The sequence below is a fragment of the Rhincodon typus genome, chromosome 10, assembly GCF_021869965.1.
Source record: "Rhincodon typus isolate 14 chromosome 10, sRhiTyp1.1, whole genome shotgun sequence".
Lineage (NCBI taxonomy): Eukaryota > Metazoa > Chordata > Chondrichthyes > Orectolobiformes > Rhincodontidae > Rhincodon > Rhincodon typus.
In genome coordinates, this window is record NC_063341.1 from 55,894,956 (window position 1) to 55,916,045 (window position 21,090).

Below are 21,090 nucleotides of genomic sequence, written 5' to 3' on the forward strand. Positions count from 1 at the left end.
GTTCTTTAGGTTTTTATATAATCTCGCAAAGCCATGTACAGTTGCAGCAAAACTTCCTTACTCTTGATAATCCAACCCTTTTGCAATAAAAACAAAACACTGTTTGCCGCCTTCATTGTTTGCTGCGCCTGCATATTAACTTTTTCTTGTACAAAAAAACCCAATGCTGCTGAAGATCAAAAGTTTCCCACTATTTAAAACAAAAGTCTTTCTATTTCTAAATAGGTGAATAACCTCGCATTTCCCTGTATTGTACTCAATCTGCCAGATTCTTACTCATTCACTTACCTAACTATATCCTTTTGCATATTCTTTGTGACCTCCTTGTGCCCTACTTTCCCACTAGCTTTGTATTGTCAGGAGGCTTGAATACATTACCCATGGTTCTTCATCTCAACCATTATTAAAGAAAGATTTGCATTTAAATAGCAACTTGCATGAACCCCAGATATAAGAACCTGAGTCTGCAACACTGATCCTTCAGCACCCACTAGTAATCTGCCACCCTTATAATAATTTGCTTATTCCCACACTCTTTTAGTTTTCTGTTCTATATGTATTCTTTGGGCAAGTCTAGTGAAATCTTAAACATATTTAACCTGTAATTTGATGCTGGGAAATCTATTAAAGTGCAACAGAAGTGACTTTCCTATGATAAAACGTTCTTAGTTCAACATCTCCACTGAGGAATTGCAAGCACAAACCTCAGGCATTCCATTTGATACCACTAGGTGTTAAAGAAGTACCAAATGACTTCCAGCTCCTCACTTTTAAGATAATTTTGAATTAATAGAGAAAAATTAACTGCAAACTTCCTTTAATATTTGAAATTACTATATGGATTATTGTAACTCTGACAGTATGTGCAAAGTATATGAATTTGATTTGAATTTAGGTGTATAAATGCGTGGTATGAATCGAGAGTGTCAAATAGTTCCTTTGAACATCCTGTATATTCTAAACTAGGCCTCACAGATAAAAGGACAGTGTTGTAACTAGCCATGTTAGTCATTTTCCATCAGAGTTATTTCATTTATCCCAATTAAATTAAAGGTTTTAGTCCCAAATATCGTATGGTTTAAAAAGAACTTTCTAATTGGAGATGTGCTGAATTGAACTTGATCTAACTGTAGTACATAACAAAGGCATTTTATTTTGAATATTTACAAATAAGTGGAGATATTTTTACAATGTAATAATGTGTAATTTATCACAGCTTTTATAGTCAACATAAAGAGAGGTGTCAAATTATTTTGGGTACTGCAATACAGCTCTACATCCTGGCAGATCTAGTTGTACAGGACGATGGACAAATGAGCAACCAGCCAATACTATTAGCAATTTGTGCCCTCTGCCAGATGCATTGCATCAACTGGCCAAGCTGCCATTGACCTATGACCTTTACAAGCACAAAGAAGGACAGCACATGCATGCCACCATCCTGAAAGTTCCCCATCAAGCCTCACATTATGCTTACATAGGGCTATACTTGTTCCTTCCCTGTCACTGGCTCAAAAGCCTGGAACTCCATTTCTAATAGCGCTGAATGTAGTTATACCAGTTAGTCTTAAGTAGTTTAAGAAGATAGTTCACCATCACCTCCAGGCCTATTAGGAATGAACTGAAATGCCGTTCTGGGCAGCAACACTCATTTAATTGTAGAAAAGATAGAAATCATATATTATTTCAAATTTGCATCTGAAAACTTCCTTTGGCTCAAATGGTCTTTTCACATTTTAACTTTGCATAATGTCTAATATGTTTATTGATACTGATCCATGTAATCAACAAGTCTAACTCCTTTAATAAGTATTCAGAAGTCTGCATTTTTCTTCAAACTTGCAAATTTTTTAACATTTTCCTTGTAGGTATATCTTTTCTGTCCAGCAAGTTTGACAAGTGGCCAACTGAGTAGGGAAGGTGGTGGTGTCATGATAAACTGTGCTGGGCTAGTTTTTCAGATCTTCAGATTTATATTCTTAGAATATGGTTTTGAATCACACCATGACAAATGGTGAAATTTGAATTCAATAAAAATCTGGATTTAAAAATATTAGCCTCAATGTGACCACATAACCATTGTCATTTGTCGTAAAAACTCACATTGTTCACTGATGTCCTTTTAGGGAATGAAATCTGTTGTCCCTACCCTATCTGCCCTATATGTGTCTCCACGCCCACAGCAATGTAATTGACATTTGACTGCTTGCTGGGCAATTAGGCTTGGGTAATAAATGCTGGTCAGTATAATGACACCATGGACAAATTTTTTTTAAAAAGTGCTATTCCGAGCCTCTCTTATGCTGCTCTGTTTTGGTGTCCAAATGATAATTTTAATTTCTTCCTTCATTCTGAAGCAGCTGTTCTATGCTAAGCTATTCAAATATCTCAAGCAATTGCATAACTTTTCATTTGAAAAAATTAAAGTTAGGTTTCTTAGACGTGATCAATGTCTCTGACTTGTTCTGTTTCCACAGTTTGCTTAGGAAAATAAAAATATTGTCCTGCTTTGTATGGGGTTATTTGCTTCCCAGCGTACTAACATAATTATGTTAAACTGGTAAGTAAATGAGTCCGATACCAATCTAAAAATCAATGAATATTAACTTGGAAAACAGTTTAAAAAATACAAGTATCTAACACATATTTAATTTTGTCTGTAGGGTCATAATTACAATTTATGTTGCTGTCAGCAAAAAAGGATTCATCTCTGTCACTTAGCACTATTGTATTATTGATACATCTCTCATTTTTATCCAACTTTCATCTTGTCTCTTCTGTAATTAGGGATCATATTCTCCAGGTCCATCTAACTGCAGAAATCCTCACCAGAATGATAAAACACAGGTCTTTGTCTCAATGTTGTCACTGTCGATTTCAGTAGTATTCTTTATCACTTCAGTTGATATTTTCACGCAAAGACATATTCCCAAGCAAACCAGACTCCAAGAAGACACCATCCTGACGAGCTGTAGGCTGCCACCAGCCTCGCACCATCCCTGGGCTTCCCTCAACTCCGGGGGTACGGCGAAGGCTCCTGCCGGGGGCTATAACACTCGCCGCATGGAGCAGCGAGTCACCTTCCAAAGCCACCGGCCTTCCCAGCAGACCCAAAGCTGGTTGCGGCGCACCATCAGTGGAGGAAATGCGCCCGGCAACAGCCGTGCCCACGTGGGTGGCGGTCCCAGCTGAGTAGATCTGCCGAACCCTGACATGACTGACCAGAGCTGCCGAGTTGAATCCTCCAGGCGGACTGCGCAGAGCCTACCCATTTACCTTTTAATGGCTCTCTTGAACTTTCTCTTCAAAGTTCTTTTCAACTGTCTCTTATGGTACTTGTTGACTATCGGTCTCGTGCCAGTATTTAGCCTTAGATGGAGTTTACCACCTGCTTTGGGCTGCACTGTGGGTCAGTGGTTAGCACTGCTGCCTCACAGCGTCAGGGACCTGGGTTCAATTCCACCCTCGGGTGACTGTGTGTGTGGAGTTTGCACATTCTCCCTGTGTCTGCGTGGGTTTCCTCCCACGGTCCAAAGATGTGCAGGCTAGATGGATTGGCCATGCTAAATTGCCCATAGGGTTCAGGGATGTGTCGATTAGGTGGGTTATGAGGAATGGGTCTAGGTGAGATGCTCTGAGGGTCAGTGTGGACTTGTTGGGCTGAAGGGCCTGTTTCCACACTGTAGGGATTCTATGATAATTCTATGATGATATCCAGTCCAACACACAACTTTTTCAATTTTTCTCCCTTTAAGTTCTTCCACCTTTATACATGATTATGTTATCTTAAAAAATCAGGTAGGTCATCACCTATCCCTTTTAACTACTTATGTTGAACTTAAGCTAGCTGCTAAATGATGTACAGTAATGGCCTTAGGATGACTTACCCATCAATTATCTCTATGGAAACATTTGTCATACTGATAAAAGAAGTAGCTGGGCTAGATACAGGACTTCTCTGTCACTTTTTAAAACCAACTAGCTTGTAAAATGACCATTAGGTTGTAGAAAAGCCATCAACTTTAATCTTTATTAAAACTTATTCTGAAAATAATTCATTAACAGGGCAATTGATACAGCTTCTCCATACATTGGGTATTTCAACATGCAGCTAGCACAAGACTGGTACTTTGATAACTGCTGGGTCTGTGCTGAGCCAAGTATGAAAGTTGCCAGAGGCAATTCATCTTGACTACATAAACCATCATTTATCGAGGTTGAAATAAAGAGCCCTAGTACAAAACTTCAGTGATCCCATAGAATGGATCTTTCAGGGTAATTTGGATAAGTATGACAAACACAGTGGCTAGGAGTTTTTGGAGGCATCAGGGATCCCTATGCGAGTTAAACAGGGCTTGAAAAGTGAATGGTGATGGTGAACCCCTGCTTTAGCAGGTAAAAGGACTTGGAGACCCATTTTAGATCATTTTAATAAACCTGTTATGACATAACACACCTCTGGAGTAGGTGGGAATTGAACACAGGCATTCTGGCCCTGGAGGCCTAATTCACAGGTGATAGCCAATTAAGTGGCTACTGCTGTTCCATTAAGGATAGTGTCCTGCCCTCAAGGTAAAGTTGCCATAGTCCTACCAGACTATAAGGCTGCTCTGTTATTAGAGAGAGAACTGGTGATGGTTTAACCTGAGAGTCACCATACCTCAGTTGAGGGGAGAGGTTGAGAAGGAAAGTCCTTTGTGGCTACCTCGGCTTTGCAGGAATTAAACCCACACTGTTGGCAGCATGCTACATTGCAAACCAGTTGGCCAATCAATTGAGCTAACCAGCCCCATATCGTCCTTAACATAGGGTCAGCAACCAACTGAAGTGTGAGGGAGTAGTGACTACCACTAGGACTCCACCTGGAAGATCAGGATGCATTGATGGATGTGTGCCCTCAAAGTAAGACAATGCGTAACACGCTGATAAACAAATAATCGAATGTGTTCCTGTGCCGAAAGGCATCAAAGGTCTTTTGGGAATACCTTGGAAGAAAATGCTCAAGTCTTAACCTCTCATTGCAAGATTGTTTTATTAATCCCATCATGTTTTAACATATTATCCCTATGATGAGAGGAATGCAAGCCCCACTATTCCACCAAAAGATATTAAATCAGCTTCAAAAGTACTTTTCTGGATTCTCCATCTTAATTTACCACCTTGAAGTAAAATTGCATTTATCCTCAAATTACTAGAGTCAATTGCCACTTTAAAGTGTTTATTGATTTTTGGGGTGGCCAGCAATGGTTCATTTATTAGCATTGTTTTCATCTTCTGAAAAGCTGTCTGGCATTCTTTTTCTTCAAAGTGATCACTCTCACTTTGCCTGCTTTTTCAATAAAACTGTTAAAGACACAGCTACTGTGCTAAAGTTAGACACAAAACTACAATAGAAGCCACACATTCCCAAAAATCTCTCCATTTCATTTTTCATTTTAGGAATTGGAAATTATATTAAAGGCAACCTTAGAATCTAAGTACCCAACAATAAGATATTGTAAACTCTCACCACAGAAAATATAACAGGCTCCTATCAAATGCCTTCAAACAAATAGCTTATTACAGATTGTACAATTAACCCTGTCATTTACATACTTGCATATTTTTACAAAACTGTAAAAGCTCAATTGAAACAAAAGCAAGTGCATGCATCAAATGGGAGTTACAAAATTTAGCAATGATTTTTTTTTTCTTACACCCTTCCTTTAACTTTGCAATGAATGTTTCAATGACATCCACAGCCCAAGTGTCACTCTATATTAGCTCTAGGTGTTGTCACAATTCACTGAGGTAGTACATTGGAAATCAAGCTGACTTATTCCCAGTCATCACAAAAAAGTTATTTTTCAAAAAAATACACAAAATCATTAAAGTACCTGAATTTTTGGACCTAGTTTGATAGAAAGCATGGACAAGGTTTCTGTACTTAACAACAATCACTATTTATTATTTGTAATTAGATTCTAGGCACAGGTGAACAATTAAACTAAATTAAGTCAACTCTGCAATTAAAGCTGTAAAACCCCTCTAAGTGTGCTCTTACAAACATTGGCAGAGATATAAAGAGGGAGAAATACAAAAACATTGGGCTGAGGGAAAAGTGGAAAGTTAATTCCACAGTCTTTGTTCATGAGAACTGTTGGATGGGTTCTTGCTGATCTGAAGATTTCTCCTCAATGTTCTTTTTACTGCATGCTTCCACTGGTTCACAAAAGGTACCAGGTGGCTGATTCACTTATGAAAGGTCTCTGACTTATCCAATTCAAAGTCACAGCTTGCTACATCTACTGAAGGAAAGCTAATTTGGTTTTCTACTGGTTTAAAATGACTTACTACATAGAACTGAGAGAGAGAAAGATTTTTGGCCACTGCAGACCTGCTTCTGGTCTGACCAGCTTCTCTCTGTCTTATTCACAGCCCAAGCTGTTCAGTTACCTGACACCAATCACAACAGTTGTTGGCAGACAGAGGGTTTGTCTTATGAGAACTTGCCACGAGTCCACACCAATCAGCTTCACTTGTAAACTATACCTTGGCTCCAGTTCATCTGCAAGTTGCTGGAATGCACAGTTATTCAAAAAGGATTCACAAAAGGTAGAAAATTCCTTACTTCCAAAACATGCAGCCACCTTTGTAAATCCCTGCATTTCAAATCAATTCTTTTTCATTGCAGTCCACAGTTTTAAAAAGCACAAAAATAAAAAAAAAGACACAGTCATCACAGTGTTATTCTACCTTTAAATTCAGTTTTCAAATTCAAGTAGGGTAACTTCTCATTTTGAGACAATAAGGTCAAAATGGCCTCTTTGTACCTTAACAATCCCCACTTCTTTCCTGATCAAAAGCTCTTTTGTGTTTTTCAAGTATGTTTGAGTTCTGCTACAATTGTGTTGCATTCCTGCTAGATTTGATCTTTGCACTTTCAGGTTTTTCACTTTCTTCACATCCCATCCAACTGTGCCTTGGTTATATTTATCCAGTGATATTCATGGCTCCCCAAGTCTGGATTTTGATTTTACTTCCCAGCACTTGTCTTTCATGCAATTTACAAACCACATCCTTCCAATCATCTTGGGGTCTTAAACAGTGTTTTGAGAACTGCTGACTTGACTGGATTCCTGCTGTTATATCCTGTGTCTTAACATTGACCGTTCAAAGTCATTTTGTAGTCTTAATCCTTTACAATGAAAGACATTATTTGGCAATTCTGCAGGCTGTATGGTCTCCATAGTCTCTGTACTGTCTATCATTGATATGGTCTCATCAGTCTTTCTACTTGAAACAATCCTTTGCTCAACTGAATTACAAATAGGTATATGCACAGAAACAACTTCAGAATTGGAGCACTTCTTCCCAAATGGTGGAACATCCATGTAATCGGCTATGTCATTTCCCAATATAAAATCTATTGGTGGAATCCTATAGGATTCTGAGTGACATGGTCTATGGTGAGATGTGTGGCAGAAACAAACAAGAAGACCAATCTTGATATCCAAATAATCTCATTCCATCTTTTACGTTTCTCATAAGCACGCACTGAGATTCTCGCTAGGCATCAGAGGGATAAACACTTGTTGAATGATTTGTTAATGGTACAACCTGCTTCATTACTGTTTGGCCTCCCATGTTTCCAAACAAGCTAGACATTGGGAAAACCTGACAAAGAAACCAAAGCGGCTACCTGGCAGATTGAGCTGACCACTTGCTCCAACAGTCCAGTTGCACACATCCCTTATCGAAGAACATTAGCATGTGGCATCTGCCAATCTATCACAACAATCCTGGTACTTCTCCTATGCACAGGCAGTGTGCTCTGGAAGCAGAGACTTGTATTGCAGGGTGTACCAGTGACTAGCATTGAACAGCTGCAGTAGGGACACTTTGTGTGTAGAGGGACAAACACCCAGCTCAGAGACTGGACTGGGCTGCATCTCAGGGATGTTCACATTCTCTTAGTGATCACCTGCTTAGCACTTACTGCATTCTTATAGCATCCCTGCTTTGCCATACCATGACAATGAGCACAGTCACAAAAACAAACATCTTTTCTTGCTGTTAAGCAGTCCTCAGTCTAGGTACGGGGTCACACATCATGTAGAACAGCAATGTGCTACATCAATGTCATACATGAACAATGTCCCAGCAGCTTATGTGGTCAACACACTGCATGTACAGCAAGCAGGCAACCACATCTCAATATTTTAGGGGCGTAGTCCAGAATGAAGTCTATGGTGGCCCCTGTCAGTCAGGGAGTCCCCCACAGTAAGTCACCAGCAGCTTCCTACACCAGTCCTGGGGATCGGTCACGGTCAGGTATCCTGTCAGCGTTTCTTTGGTCAGACGTTCCATGTCTCTATTGTCCGCAGTCAGCGGCACTCTGTTTTCAAGATGGAGACAGGGAATGAGTGCGCCACACATGGTCACCTCATAAGCAAGTGTAGGCACAAGTAGAGGGATTGTGTCGGATCTTGGAAAAGATTTAAGCCTGTGGAGTTAAACAGGTGGGCCACTAGGAAGGCAATGTGTCTATATGGGGGCTTCGCCGACACGGTCAGGTTGAGGCTGGAAGTCACTGGAGGAGGCGGACTCACTGTCACCTTCCATTGTGTTGGAAATCAAAAGTGTACAGTGAGAAAGAAAATGGTTGCACCCACAGTCAGAGAGGGCGAGGTAAGTAACTGTAAGGGAGGGAGCTGCAGCATCACCAATCACAGGGCTTTTAAAGAGAAAGAAAGCTGGCCGCAGGCCCATGCAATATAAAGCAGACAGGCACGCAGGCTGCCTACTCCCTGGCTATCCTACAGCATTGACCCTCTCTGTATGGCACAGCCACTGCTGAAGAACTCTTTGACAACTACACCTTTGGGCACAGACAGAGCCAAACATTAGGGATGTTGAACATGGAGAGGCAAAGGTTTCACTGGGACCCACTGCCATGCGTATGCAATGCTCCCCCAACTTCAAGATGGTGCAGTGGACTGTCAGCACTGACCTCCATCCACAGAGCCTCACTGTGGCCATGAAGTGCTGACAGATGACATGAAGATGTGTTTAGTGTATACACTGAGAGTCTCACAGACTCATGAAAGTTAACGTCAGGAACATTCATGCAGAAGCTGAAAGTGACACAGAAGCCATTTTTACCCATGCCACCAAAGTATCTCAATGTGCTTTTTTTCCTTCCTTTTACTCCCACTACTTGTTAGTATAGTCCCTGATTCCACAGTAAGGGTTGAGGGAGCTTGCTTGGCTGTTGAGTCCATTGGCCCTGTACGTTTGGTCACATGACTCCAGGGGTGTTTGTGTCTGGATGGGCCACACAAGCTGAGAGTTTTCTTGCTAGAGGCAAGTTTTAACTTCCAAGGGACAAGGGGACAGGCAGGGCATAGATACACGGCCCAATCACCTCTGCAATGTTCTGTGGAAAATACAGAGGGTCCTTTGCGTGATTCCACCCCTGGCTAGGTGCTTCTAACATCACTCTGTCTTCTAGTAAGGAGGAACACCTGGACTGGCATTAAGATCATAAGAAATTAGTTATTGATGAGAAATATGATACGCATGTGCCTGAGTTTCTGCCTCTTTGACTTTAGATATCTGAAACTCATCGAAATAGGACATACTAAATTTTTCTTGAATTATCCACATCTTCCATTCATTCTCCCATCCTTTTCTAGTTTACAGGAGTGAGTGTCAGAGAAAACGTTTAGATTTATAGATTTTCAATCATCTCCTCCACTTGTTTAGCTTTTACAATTCTCTGATCTTCAACATGAATTCTTATTATTGGAGAAAGTGAATTTTTAAATTCTTCTAAGAATGACACAGCTTCAAATATGGCTGTAACCTATGTCCATACTTAACAGCCAAAATTTCTTTTATCTTTTTAAGTTCAGTTAGTTGCATTAAGTCGCAAATCTTTCATCTTTTATTCAGGAACTAATTCATACTCATCCAGCCTTCTTTTTAACTGTGCCATAATCCATAAAAGCCTCTTCTGAAAGTGATGCATAAATCGCACGAGTTCTACCTGTAAACCTGCTTTACATGGGTACTGTCAAGTTTTCCTTTGGCCACTCCATTGCTTATACTCTTTTCTTGTATTACATTAAAACATTCCTTCACATCATTTTCCTTAAATTTTGGTGGGGCTTGTTTAACAAATTTAAAATTTTCTTTAATGGACGTTGGGTTACAGTATGTTTCTTATGTTTCTGCTCTTGGAACCTTCCTCTGTAACTGAGGTTTTTTTAAATACAGCCTTCTAAGCCAGTATTATCTTTCTCTCTTGTCTGAAATGCTCTTTCTTTTTGCTGAAGTTCCAGTTTCTTAAATGCCCTTTCTTTTACCTCACTGCCCTCTCTGGAATTCTCTTACTTTTTCTTTTTCCTCTCTCAGAAGTCCAAGTTCAAGTTCATTTTAAATTTTCATCACCATTTCCATCTCAAACTGCTTATTTCTTTTTCATACTCAAGCTGCCTTAACTACAATTGAATTCTTGTTTACTCAATTGACTCACCTCTTTGTGTACTTGGTCCATTTTGTACATCCAACAATCTCAAATGCTGAGCAAGGACTTCAATTATCTCTGTCTTCTTAACTTTTGTGGGAGATTCAACTTCTAACTCTTTCGTCAATTATACTAGCTTAGCCCTAATGAGCCCTTGCAAACTAGTCAGGGAATTGCCCATCCTCTGGAATTAAGGATGCCCTCAACCACATCTCCAGTTCCTGCACTTTTGCCCTCAAATCCACTCCCCTAACAACAATAAGGATAGAGTCCCCTTCGTCCTCACATACCACCCCACCAACCTCCGAATCCGACTCATCATCCTCTGACAGTTCCGCTACCTACAATCAGACCCCCCACCACCAAAAAGATATTTCCCTCCCCACCCATGTCTGCTTTCCACAGGGACCGTTCATTCCACAACTCCCTCGTCAGCTCTACACTCCCCACCAACTTCTCCATCACACCTGGTACCTTTCCCTGCAAACACACCTGTCCCTACACCTGCCCTCTCACCTTCGTTCAAGGCCCCATGCAATCCTTCCAGATCCGGCAGAAACTTACCTGCACTTCATCTAACCTGATCTATTGCATCTATTGCTCTTGATGTGGTCTCCTCTAAATCGGGAGATCAAACGCAGACTCGGGGATCGGTTCGCGGAGCATCAGTGCTCTGCACGCAACAACCAACCTCACTTCCAGGTGCCATCCATTTTAATACCCCCACCCACTCCCGAAGCAATATGTCCATCTTTGGTCTTCCACTGTCAGAGTGAGGCCAAATGTAAACTGAAGGAACAACACCTGATTTTTCGCCTTGGGAGCTTACAGCCCAATGGCCTCAACATCGACTTCACCAGTTTCAAAATCCTTCCATTCCCAGCCTATCCCACGTCCAGCCTTCCCCATCCTTCTCGCCTCCCTGACCTGACCTGACCTGAACTGTCCATCTTCCTACTCACCTATCCGCTCCACCCTTCCCACTGACCAATCACAATAACGTCCTACATGCATCCACTTACTAAATTCCCATCTACCCTTCCCCCAGCACCATCACCGCCCCCCCCCCCCCCACCCCACCCCACCCCACCAACCCTCTCCATTTGCTTCTGGTTGCCGTTTCCCTCCCTAGCCCTGACAGAGGGTTTCAGCCTGAAACATTGACTTTCCGGCTCGTCGGATGTTGTCTGACCTATTGAGATTTATATAGGGTTGTGCTGCAATTATCCATATTAGCACAATATGAATCTGCATAGGTTAATTGCAAAGTCTACATTCTTATTTTCAAATATCCATTGAATTTAATTAGTTCATAGCAAATTAACAAAGAGGCTGTGAAATGATAATTGCTGCAATTCCCAAACAAAATTACCTACAGTCCTGAGCTAACACAGGAAGGAAATACGTTTCAGCGGAGAGCGTTCAAGGCAAGTAATTTTAGAATCAATGGAAAACTCTGAGTTTCCGCTCAAACAGAACTGTTCCCAAATTGCCAGAATCTATGTTTAGGTTTTCTTGGAAACAAAAGTATTTATTACATTTTGACCCTTAATGTATGTGGGTCTGTGGGCAGGAGAGGCTGCCCATCAGAGAAAAAGCAAGATAAGAGTGTTTAGTGAAAAAACAGTGAGGATCTGAGAAGGAAGTCCATTCTGTTAAATGAAACAGCTGCTAATAATTACTAAACCTCTGCAGTTCTTTAAACCCTTCAGGAGTTTCTGATTTATTGCATTTCAAATAGCTTTTGTTCCTTTTGGGGAAAATGGTATGGGGCCAAATTGTATAAGATAAAGGAGGTAGACCTCCAATATACAAAGTGCAGAATAGTGGAGTTGGGATATTTTCATGGTTTCTCAGACAATAAGCTTTCAAGCTGGCCTGAGTTAAGGGCAGAACTGAAGACAGCCATGTCCCAACAGGGAAGGGAAAAATGGGAGGTGATACTATTTTGGGGTTGAGAAAGGGGTGCAAGAGTTCTTAACATTATCTCGGTGTTCATTTGAAGAATGATATCACTAGTCACCAGGAACTGAGTCTCTCTCCACACCAGATAGCCAGGAATGATGTTTACTGAGGAGCAGAGCAAAAGAAATGGACAACTACAGAGCTTTGGGATGGAGCAGAGGTCAGAGAACAGGCATAATGAACCAAATGGTCTTTTGTCGTGTTGCATCAATCTATTATTCGCTGATCTTGTATGGAAAGTAATTTTGTCTCTACAACTCAGTTCCTGGTCTGTAAGTAATCTGCTGTATAAAAATAACTTTTATTTACTCTTCATTGTGAAAAGAAAACTTCAAAACTGTTTTATTTTCTCCATATAGTGGTTTACTTTAAATTGTATTGGTAAATATTCTGAGATAGCTAGTTGTAATATACAACCTTCAATAGCTCAGTGAGCAACCAGTTCAATGTTCAATGCCAAAGACCACTCAAAGAAAGCTCTAACTCTATGTGACACTGCATAAAATATATTGAGAACTGTAGTGCTGTCCAGGAGCAGGCGAGTCTTAATTACTGTAATGCAATCAATGAAAATATCAAGGAGCTTCCAGCACTTTTCCAATCATTGCATAATGAGAAACTAATCATGTGAAAGCTTCAATGCTTATAGTTAATGAATTGGGTTTATTAAAATTAAAAATTAAATATTTAAACTTGTCAACACAAGTTTGATTACATTACAGCTTTTAAATGCTATGCTTTGATTTGCAAAATAATGCAAGATGTATTACTGCACATAATATTCGGTATATTGCCTTCTCAGATTAGTTTTTAATTTGATTGAATGAGAAAAACTGCTAAACTGGCAAACGATGCTAAATATATTTCCCTGCCTGAGTAAGGTGATGTAATTAAGCAAATCTCAAGAGAAAAGGGAGATCGTACATATTGAAAGTTATATCAATTACAGTCTGGTTGAAAGATAAAATATTGGTGTCCCAGAGACCGTCTCCTGCTATCTAGCCTTTTTCAGAACCAAACCAAATGTGTATGCCCGCTGGGATTAACCTCATTGCAAACGTGCCACACAAAATGCTAAGTTAACAACCTTCCAGAATCAATATAATGACAATTGTTGCAGGTTAAGGGGAGTACAGAACTAATGGTTTTATAAATAAAATGTGGGGATCATTTGTCTCATTGAGGCAATCAGACTCTGGAGATAAATGAATTTGCCATTCCCAAATCCCAGATAAAAGTAGTCATTGTGGTGGCTGGGCCATGGCCCTGGTGATTAGGCTGTAAATTGTATAGGGACTTCATCTTGGGTAGATTACAGGACCTCAGGCCACATTTTATGAGAGCCAGATGACAAATTAATTGCCATCAACATTGTTATCCTTTTGACGGAGATACACCAGCTACTAGGAACTGCCCCCCAGGAGCAATGGTAATGGCTGGGACTACACCTGGCAGAACAGGATACCGTGGAAACGTGCCACTCACTCAACTATGTGCTTGGGCCTAGTGGATTGGTGAAGGTCAGTGGATTACTGCAGGATAGCCATTGCTACTGGCAAGCTCTCTGCTGGCTACAGAGTATCTAAATAGGAATTACCACAACATACCACCATCTCCATGTCATTTTCTTCCTTCATCCACTTCTCAGACAATCCTAAAGAACTGGTAAAATTAGCTCTGAACTAGCTATTGTTTTACAATGGCTTATCTATCCCTACTCTTAAAGATATTAATGCAAAACAGAAACATGGACAAAGTATTCAAGTTGTGAACGTTTTTGTTTTCTAAAGACTGTTACATTTTTGCATTAGTTTCGTCCCTGACCTTCTCTTGAACGGCAGTAACTATCTGCTGGCATCTAGGTACTGATGGAACATGGGATCAGGAGGTGACTATTCAATCCCTGAAATTGTTCTGCTATTTAATTAGATTAAGCCTGATCACCGATGTGTAATCCTTAATAACCTCAGCTAATAGAAATATATTAGTCTCAGTACTGAAATCTTCAGCTGATCCAGCTGCAGCAACTTTTTGTGTAAGAGATTTATTGACTTCCTCTACTCTCTGGATCGGAATTTATGGAGTCCTATGGTTTCCACTGGTCCAGCCAAAAAAATTGGAGAGGGGACCCCACCTTTGATCCCAATGGCTCCCCACAGCAATTTGAATTGAATCAAATTAAATTAGCTTTATTGTCACATGTACTCATTTGAGTACAATGAAAAGTTTACAGTCAATGCATTACAGCATCATCTTAGATCCTAGATACAGATATTTAAGATCAAAATCTTAGGAAACAAACAAATGAGTAAAGAAATAAGTAGTCCAGCATTATATGTCATAGGAACAAGTTAGAAAAATAAGGAAGTAAAAAGTTCAGAATATTAGTCCTTGCAGCCTAGTCCATGCTGGCACCTAGCTTCAAGGGAGACCTCCACCACTTTCTTCAAGGCAAAGCTTCCATCCCTTTTTAGAGAAGGAGGCCTGTAGTGACTACAGGCAGTCTTCAGGTAGGACCAGGGTCAGTAGTCTCAGCCAAGGGGAAAGAGTTGAATGTTATTTGGGAGAGAGTTGTCGAATTTTGACCCAATGGCAATGATGGAAAGGTGATATCGTTCCATGTCAGGTTGGTATCTGATTTGGACGGTAAGTTTTAGGAGGTGTTGTTTCCATATGTCTGCTATCCTCTTTTTAGGCAATAGATGTTGTTATGAACTCACAGTACAACAGTCTTGTTTGTGTTGTGTTTTTATTGAACCAGCTGCACATTTGCGTGCATTATCATTTAAACTGTGAATTACCCAATTTACCACTATGCATACAACTGTTCCCATGAATTAACAGATCCTTATTTTCTGCGCATGTAAATTGAACATAATGTCTTTAAATAATGCTGGTTTCTTCATGTTACACATGTGCACTATCATGGCTGTTAATTTAGATGATATTCCTTCTCCAGGGAATATCATTCTCATGTCACTTGTTGTCACTGTACCTGTTGTTGCTCCATTTCCATTGGGTGCTGTAAACTGCTGGGATTGATGGTTGAGCTGTGCTCTGCACAGACTGAGAGTTCACATCTACTGATCAGCACCAGCAGTGAAGGAACAGCTTCTTCGGTCGTATGTATGTACTTGCACTTGCGACTGTATATCTGGTCATTCATTTCCACCAATGTACAATCGAGGTGACAACTACTCTAGGCAGGTCCCAGGTCCCATACCTGTTAGAGCATTGATAGAACCAAAGGGTATCTGTACTGCCATACTGACTTGCTCTTTTACACAGTCACACAGACAGGCTGCCTGTCTTTAGGGATCTGTCTGGGATGGAGGTGGCGGAACATCTTAGTGTACCGCACACCAAGACATCAGTGCAATACTGATGGCATGTGCCAGCTGACTAGGGGGCTAGGTGGAGGCAAAGTTTCATGTCGCAAATCTTGACATTGGGAGGAAGACTGGAGATGGGTGACTTGAACCAAGCCAACCTCGAAAGGGTGCTGCCAAAGTATCACCAACACATCTCCTGCCCCACTAGACATTGAACATCTTAAACCACTGCTGCACAACTATCAAAGGCGCCTACTGCTCCGTTCCCTGCCCACACTTCGTGAAATCAGATTACAACCCTGTGTTCCTCCTCCCAGCTTATAACCAAAACGGGAGGTTCCTTCTCAGAAAGAAATACAATGCTGGTCCGAGGCAGCGGAAGAACGTCACCGAGACTGCTTGGAATTGGTGGACTGGACCATATTCAAGTACTCAGCGGAAAACCTATACAAGTACGCCACCACCGTCACGGACTTCCTTAGCAAATGCATGGAGGACTGCGTGCCAAAGAAGTCAATCTGGGTGTTCCCCAAACGGAAACCTTGGATAAACCAGGACATCCACTCCCTGCTGAAGACCGGGCGTGTGGCATTCAAGTTGGACAACCCAGACCTATACAGAAAATCCCAGATATGATCTCCGCAAGTCAATCCGAGATGCCAAAAGGCAATACCAGACCAAGTGAGAGGCCCAAACCAACCATATGGACACCTGCCACCTGTAATGGGATACAAAATGAAGCAGAGCAAGATAGCGGACAAAGACACATCTCTACCTGATGTGCTCAATGCTTTCTATGCTCGGTTCGAGCAGAATGTCAGCGGCACAGTGTCACCTGCCCCAACAGCCCCAGACACACCTGTTCCCTCCATCACTGCTGCAGACATCAGATCAGTTTTCCTGGGAATCAACCCAAGGAAAGCGATGGGCAAGGGTGGTGTCCCCAGTGGTGCACATAGATTCCTGTGCAGACCAACTGGCAGATGTATTTGCTGACATCTTTAACCTCTCCCTCCTACAAGTCGAAATCCCCACCTGCTTCAAGAAAGCACATGCAATGTGCCTGAATGACTACCTCCGTAAATATGAAGTGCTTCGAGAGGCTGGTCATGGCCCTCATCAATTTTAGCCTCCCAGCCTACCTTGATCCCCTGCAATGTGCATATCGATGTAACAGGTCCACAGCAGACACCATTTCCCTAGCCTTGCACACATCCCTGGAATACCTGGACAACAAAGACACTTGTGTCAGACTCCACCTCATCGACTACAGCTCCACCTTCAACACCATTATCCGTCCAGACTGATCTCAAAACTCTGAGACCTAGGTCTCAGTTCCGATGTCTGCAACTGGATCCTCAGCTTTCTGACCCACAAACTGCAAGTGGTGAAGATAGTCAACTGACCTCCTCCACAATAACACTCAACACTGGAGCCCCCAAGGATGAGTTCTCAGCCCCCTACTGTACTCCCTGTACACTCACGACTGTGTAGCCAAATTTCAAATGAACATCATCTACAAGTTTGCTGATGACACTACCGTGGTAGGACAGATATTAAACAATGATGAGTCAGAATACAGAATGGAGATAGAGGGCTTGGTGTCATGGTGCAATGATAACAACCTCTCTCTCAATGTTGGCAAAACAAAGAACTGATCATTGGCTTCAGAAAGAAAGGAAGAGGACACACCCCTCTCTATATCAACAGAGTGGAGGTTGAGAGGGTTGAGAGCATCAAGTTCCTATTAGTGACAATAACCAACAACCTGTCCTGGACTTCCCACGTAGACGTGACAGTCAAGAAGGCACAACAACATCTTTTCTTCCTCAGGTGGCTTAAAAAATTTGTATGTCCATAAGTATCCTCACCAATTTTTACAGATGCACCGTAGACAGCATACTATCCGGGTACATAATGTCCTGGTGTGGCAACTACTCTGCTCAGGATTGTAAGAAACTACAGAAGGTTGTGTGCATGGCCCAGACCATGATGGAAGCCAACCTCCCATCCATGGACTGTATTTACACTTCTCCTTGTCGCAGAAAGGTTGCCAACATCAAAGACCCCTCCCACCGTGGTAATGCTCTCCTACGACCTCTTCCATCTGGCAGAAGATACAGAAGTTTGAACATACGCACCAACAGGTTCAGGAACAGCTTCTTAAAGAAAGGAGCAGTTAACGTCTTGGGTATACCCGAAACTTCTTCCCTGCCGTTATTTGACTGATGAATGGAATCCCTAACTTCAAATAATGTTGAGCTTGTTAATGCTGATTGCGCTTCACACACTTCCTGTGCAGTGTAACCTGTATGCCTCACTTTGTCCAATGATCTGTACTTCCTGCTTACTATGATCTGCCTGTACTGCTCGCAAACAAAACTTTTCACTGTATTCAGGTACACGTAACAATAAATCAAATCAAATCAAGAATCAAACCATAGGGATCAGTTGCTCACAATATATACTAACGATTTAGATGAAGGAACTAAATGTAGAATCTCTCTCACAGACACTCTCTCTGTCTCACATACAGTCCCTCTCTCATAGACACACTCTCCTACACACATTTCCTCTGTCACACACACATTCCCTCCCTCTCATGCATAAACCTCATCTCTCACACATTTCCACACACATAATCTCTCTTTCACACAGACACTCCTTCTCTCTCACAAATACACTCTATCTCTCTCACACATATGCACACACACACAATCCTCCCTCTCTCTATCTATCACACTAGGTTAAACTTATTCACAGACTCCCTCCCTCGCTTTCCCCATGCTCAAAGGCCTGAATGTCTTCATGCTGTTGACTGTGTGGTCAAGTTACACTTCATCCTGCCTCATTCACCCCACACTTTGTTATCTCATTCACCTCCTACTTGTGCTGCCATTTCACGCACCATTAGGGGCAGCATCTGCACTGCTAACAGGTGGAGAGAAAATGGAACATGTGGAAAGTAGACCGATACCTGAAAGAACAGGTTGTCTTGTGAGGGGTAGTTGGACAGGCTGGGCTTGTTTTCACTAAAGTTTAAAGAGTAAGGCTGAAGTATGTAAGATCCTGAATGATCTTGACAAGGTGGATGTGGAAAGGATGTTTCCTCCTGTGGGGGGGGGGGGTCCAGAACAAGGGGAACACTGTTTAGGTGTTGCCCCATTGAGACAGAGATGAGGAAAAATATTTTCTCTCAGAGGATTGTCTCTGTCCCAGAAGGTAGTGGAGGAGGTTTCTTTGAAAATTTTAATGGATGATTTAAGTAGAGTCAAGTTTGGCAAGAGAATCAAATTCCTCTGCCTCCGCCGCATCTGCTCCCAAGATGAAGTGGTCCACTCCTGGACATCCCAGATGTCCTCCTACCTCAAGGACCGCAACTTCCCCCTTCCGGTGATCAAAAATGTCCTCAACCGCATCTCTTGCATTTCCTGCACTTCAGCCCTCAAACCCCCTCCCCCTAATAAAAATAAAGACAAAATACCCCTGGCAAATACCACCTCACATACCACCCCACTAATCTCCGCATCCAGTGTATCATTCTCTGCCATTTCCACCACCTACCATCCAACCCCACGACCAAAGAGATATTTCCCTCTCCAGTCCCTATTTGCCTTTCATAGGAACCGCTCACTCTGCAACTCCCTTGTCCACTCCATGCTCCCCACTAACCCCACTGCACCCGGCACCGTTCCCTGCAACCGCAGGAAGTGCTACATCTGCCCCTGCACCTCCCCCCTCACCTCCATTCAAGGCCCAAAGCAAACCTTTCATGTTCGACAGGGGTTCACCTGTACATCCTCCACATTGGTCTACTCAAACATTGCTCCCAATGTGGCCTCCTCTACATCAGTGAGACCAAGTGTAGACCTGGGGACCGTTTTGTAGAACATCTGCGCTCTGTACGCGACAAACCACAACACCTTCCGGTCACCAATCATTTTAACTCCCCTTCCCACTCCCTGGGTGACATGTCCATCCTGGGCCTCCTCCAGTGCCACAATGACACCACACACAAACTGGAGGAGCAACACCTCATATTCCATCTCGGGAGCCTACAGCCTGATGGCCTTAACATAGAATTTACCAGTTTTAAAATCTCCCCACCCCCGGCCTCATCCCAAGTCCAAACCTCCCTCTCATCCCTGCCTCCTTGACCTGACACAAATGGACACAAGCTGTCCATTTTCTTTCCCACATATACGCCCTAGTGTTCCCGCTGACCAATCCCCACTGCCCCTTACCTGCATCCAACCTATCACCAAGCCACCTACCTTTCCCCAGCCCCACCCATCGTCCCTCCCACCTCTTTGACCTGACACAACCTGTCCATCTTCTTTCCCACCTACCCACCCCACCCATCCCACTGACCAATCCCCACCACTCCCTACCTGCATTCATCTATCACCATCCCACCTACCTCCCCCAGGCCCACCCCTCTTCTCTATTTATTTTCCAGCTCCCTTCCTCCTCAAGAAAGGTCCCGACCCCGAAACATCAACTTTCCTGCTCCTCTGATGCTGCCTGGCCTGCTGTGTTCCTCCAGCTCCACATTGTGTTATCTCTGACTCCAGCATCTGCAGTTCTTGCTATCTCCTATCAATATCAAATGTGGGGAGGAAGCAGCCCAGTGATTATATAAACAGTTGTACAGCAATTGCCAAAGCCACTCTTTCACGTATTATTCCATGTGCCTTGGACAAGACCTTGGAAGCTGCATACAACACCTTGGCTGGCCATTTTCTGGCCTGTGGGCTGCCTGTTGGACGAGTCTGCTGTAAACGTAAATTTGTAATAAAACAAAGAGGTGCGGATGCTAGAAATCTGAAACCAAAACAGAAATTGTTGGAGAAACTCAGCAGGTTTGGCAGCATCTGTGGGAAGAAAACAGAGTTAATGTTTTGAATCCAGTCACTTCATGAGAACCGTCAGTAAATGGAAAAGACCGGTATTTATGCTGAAAGCGAAGTGGGGGAGGGGTAAAGGGGGGAGGTGAGCGGATATTTGGAGGAGTAGCCCAGAGAGAGAGTATGAAACGGGGTAGGTAACAAGCAGATAGTGGATAGCAGACTGGGACAGAATAAAATCTGAATAAGACATAATAAGAGCTAAGAGTGGGAAAACGGGTTAGCTGTGCTGAATAAAATCCAAAAGAACTGTGGATGCTGTAAATCAGGAACAAAAACAAAGTTGCTGGAAAAGCTCAGCAGGTCTGGCAGCATCTGTGAAGGAGAAAACAGAGTTAACGTTTCGGGTCCGGTGACCCTTCCTCAGAACTGATGG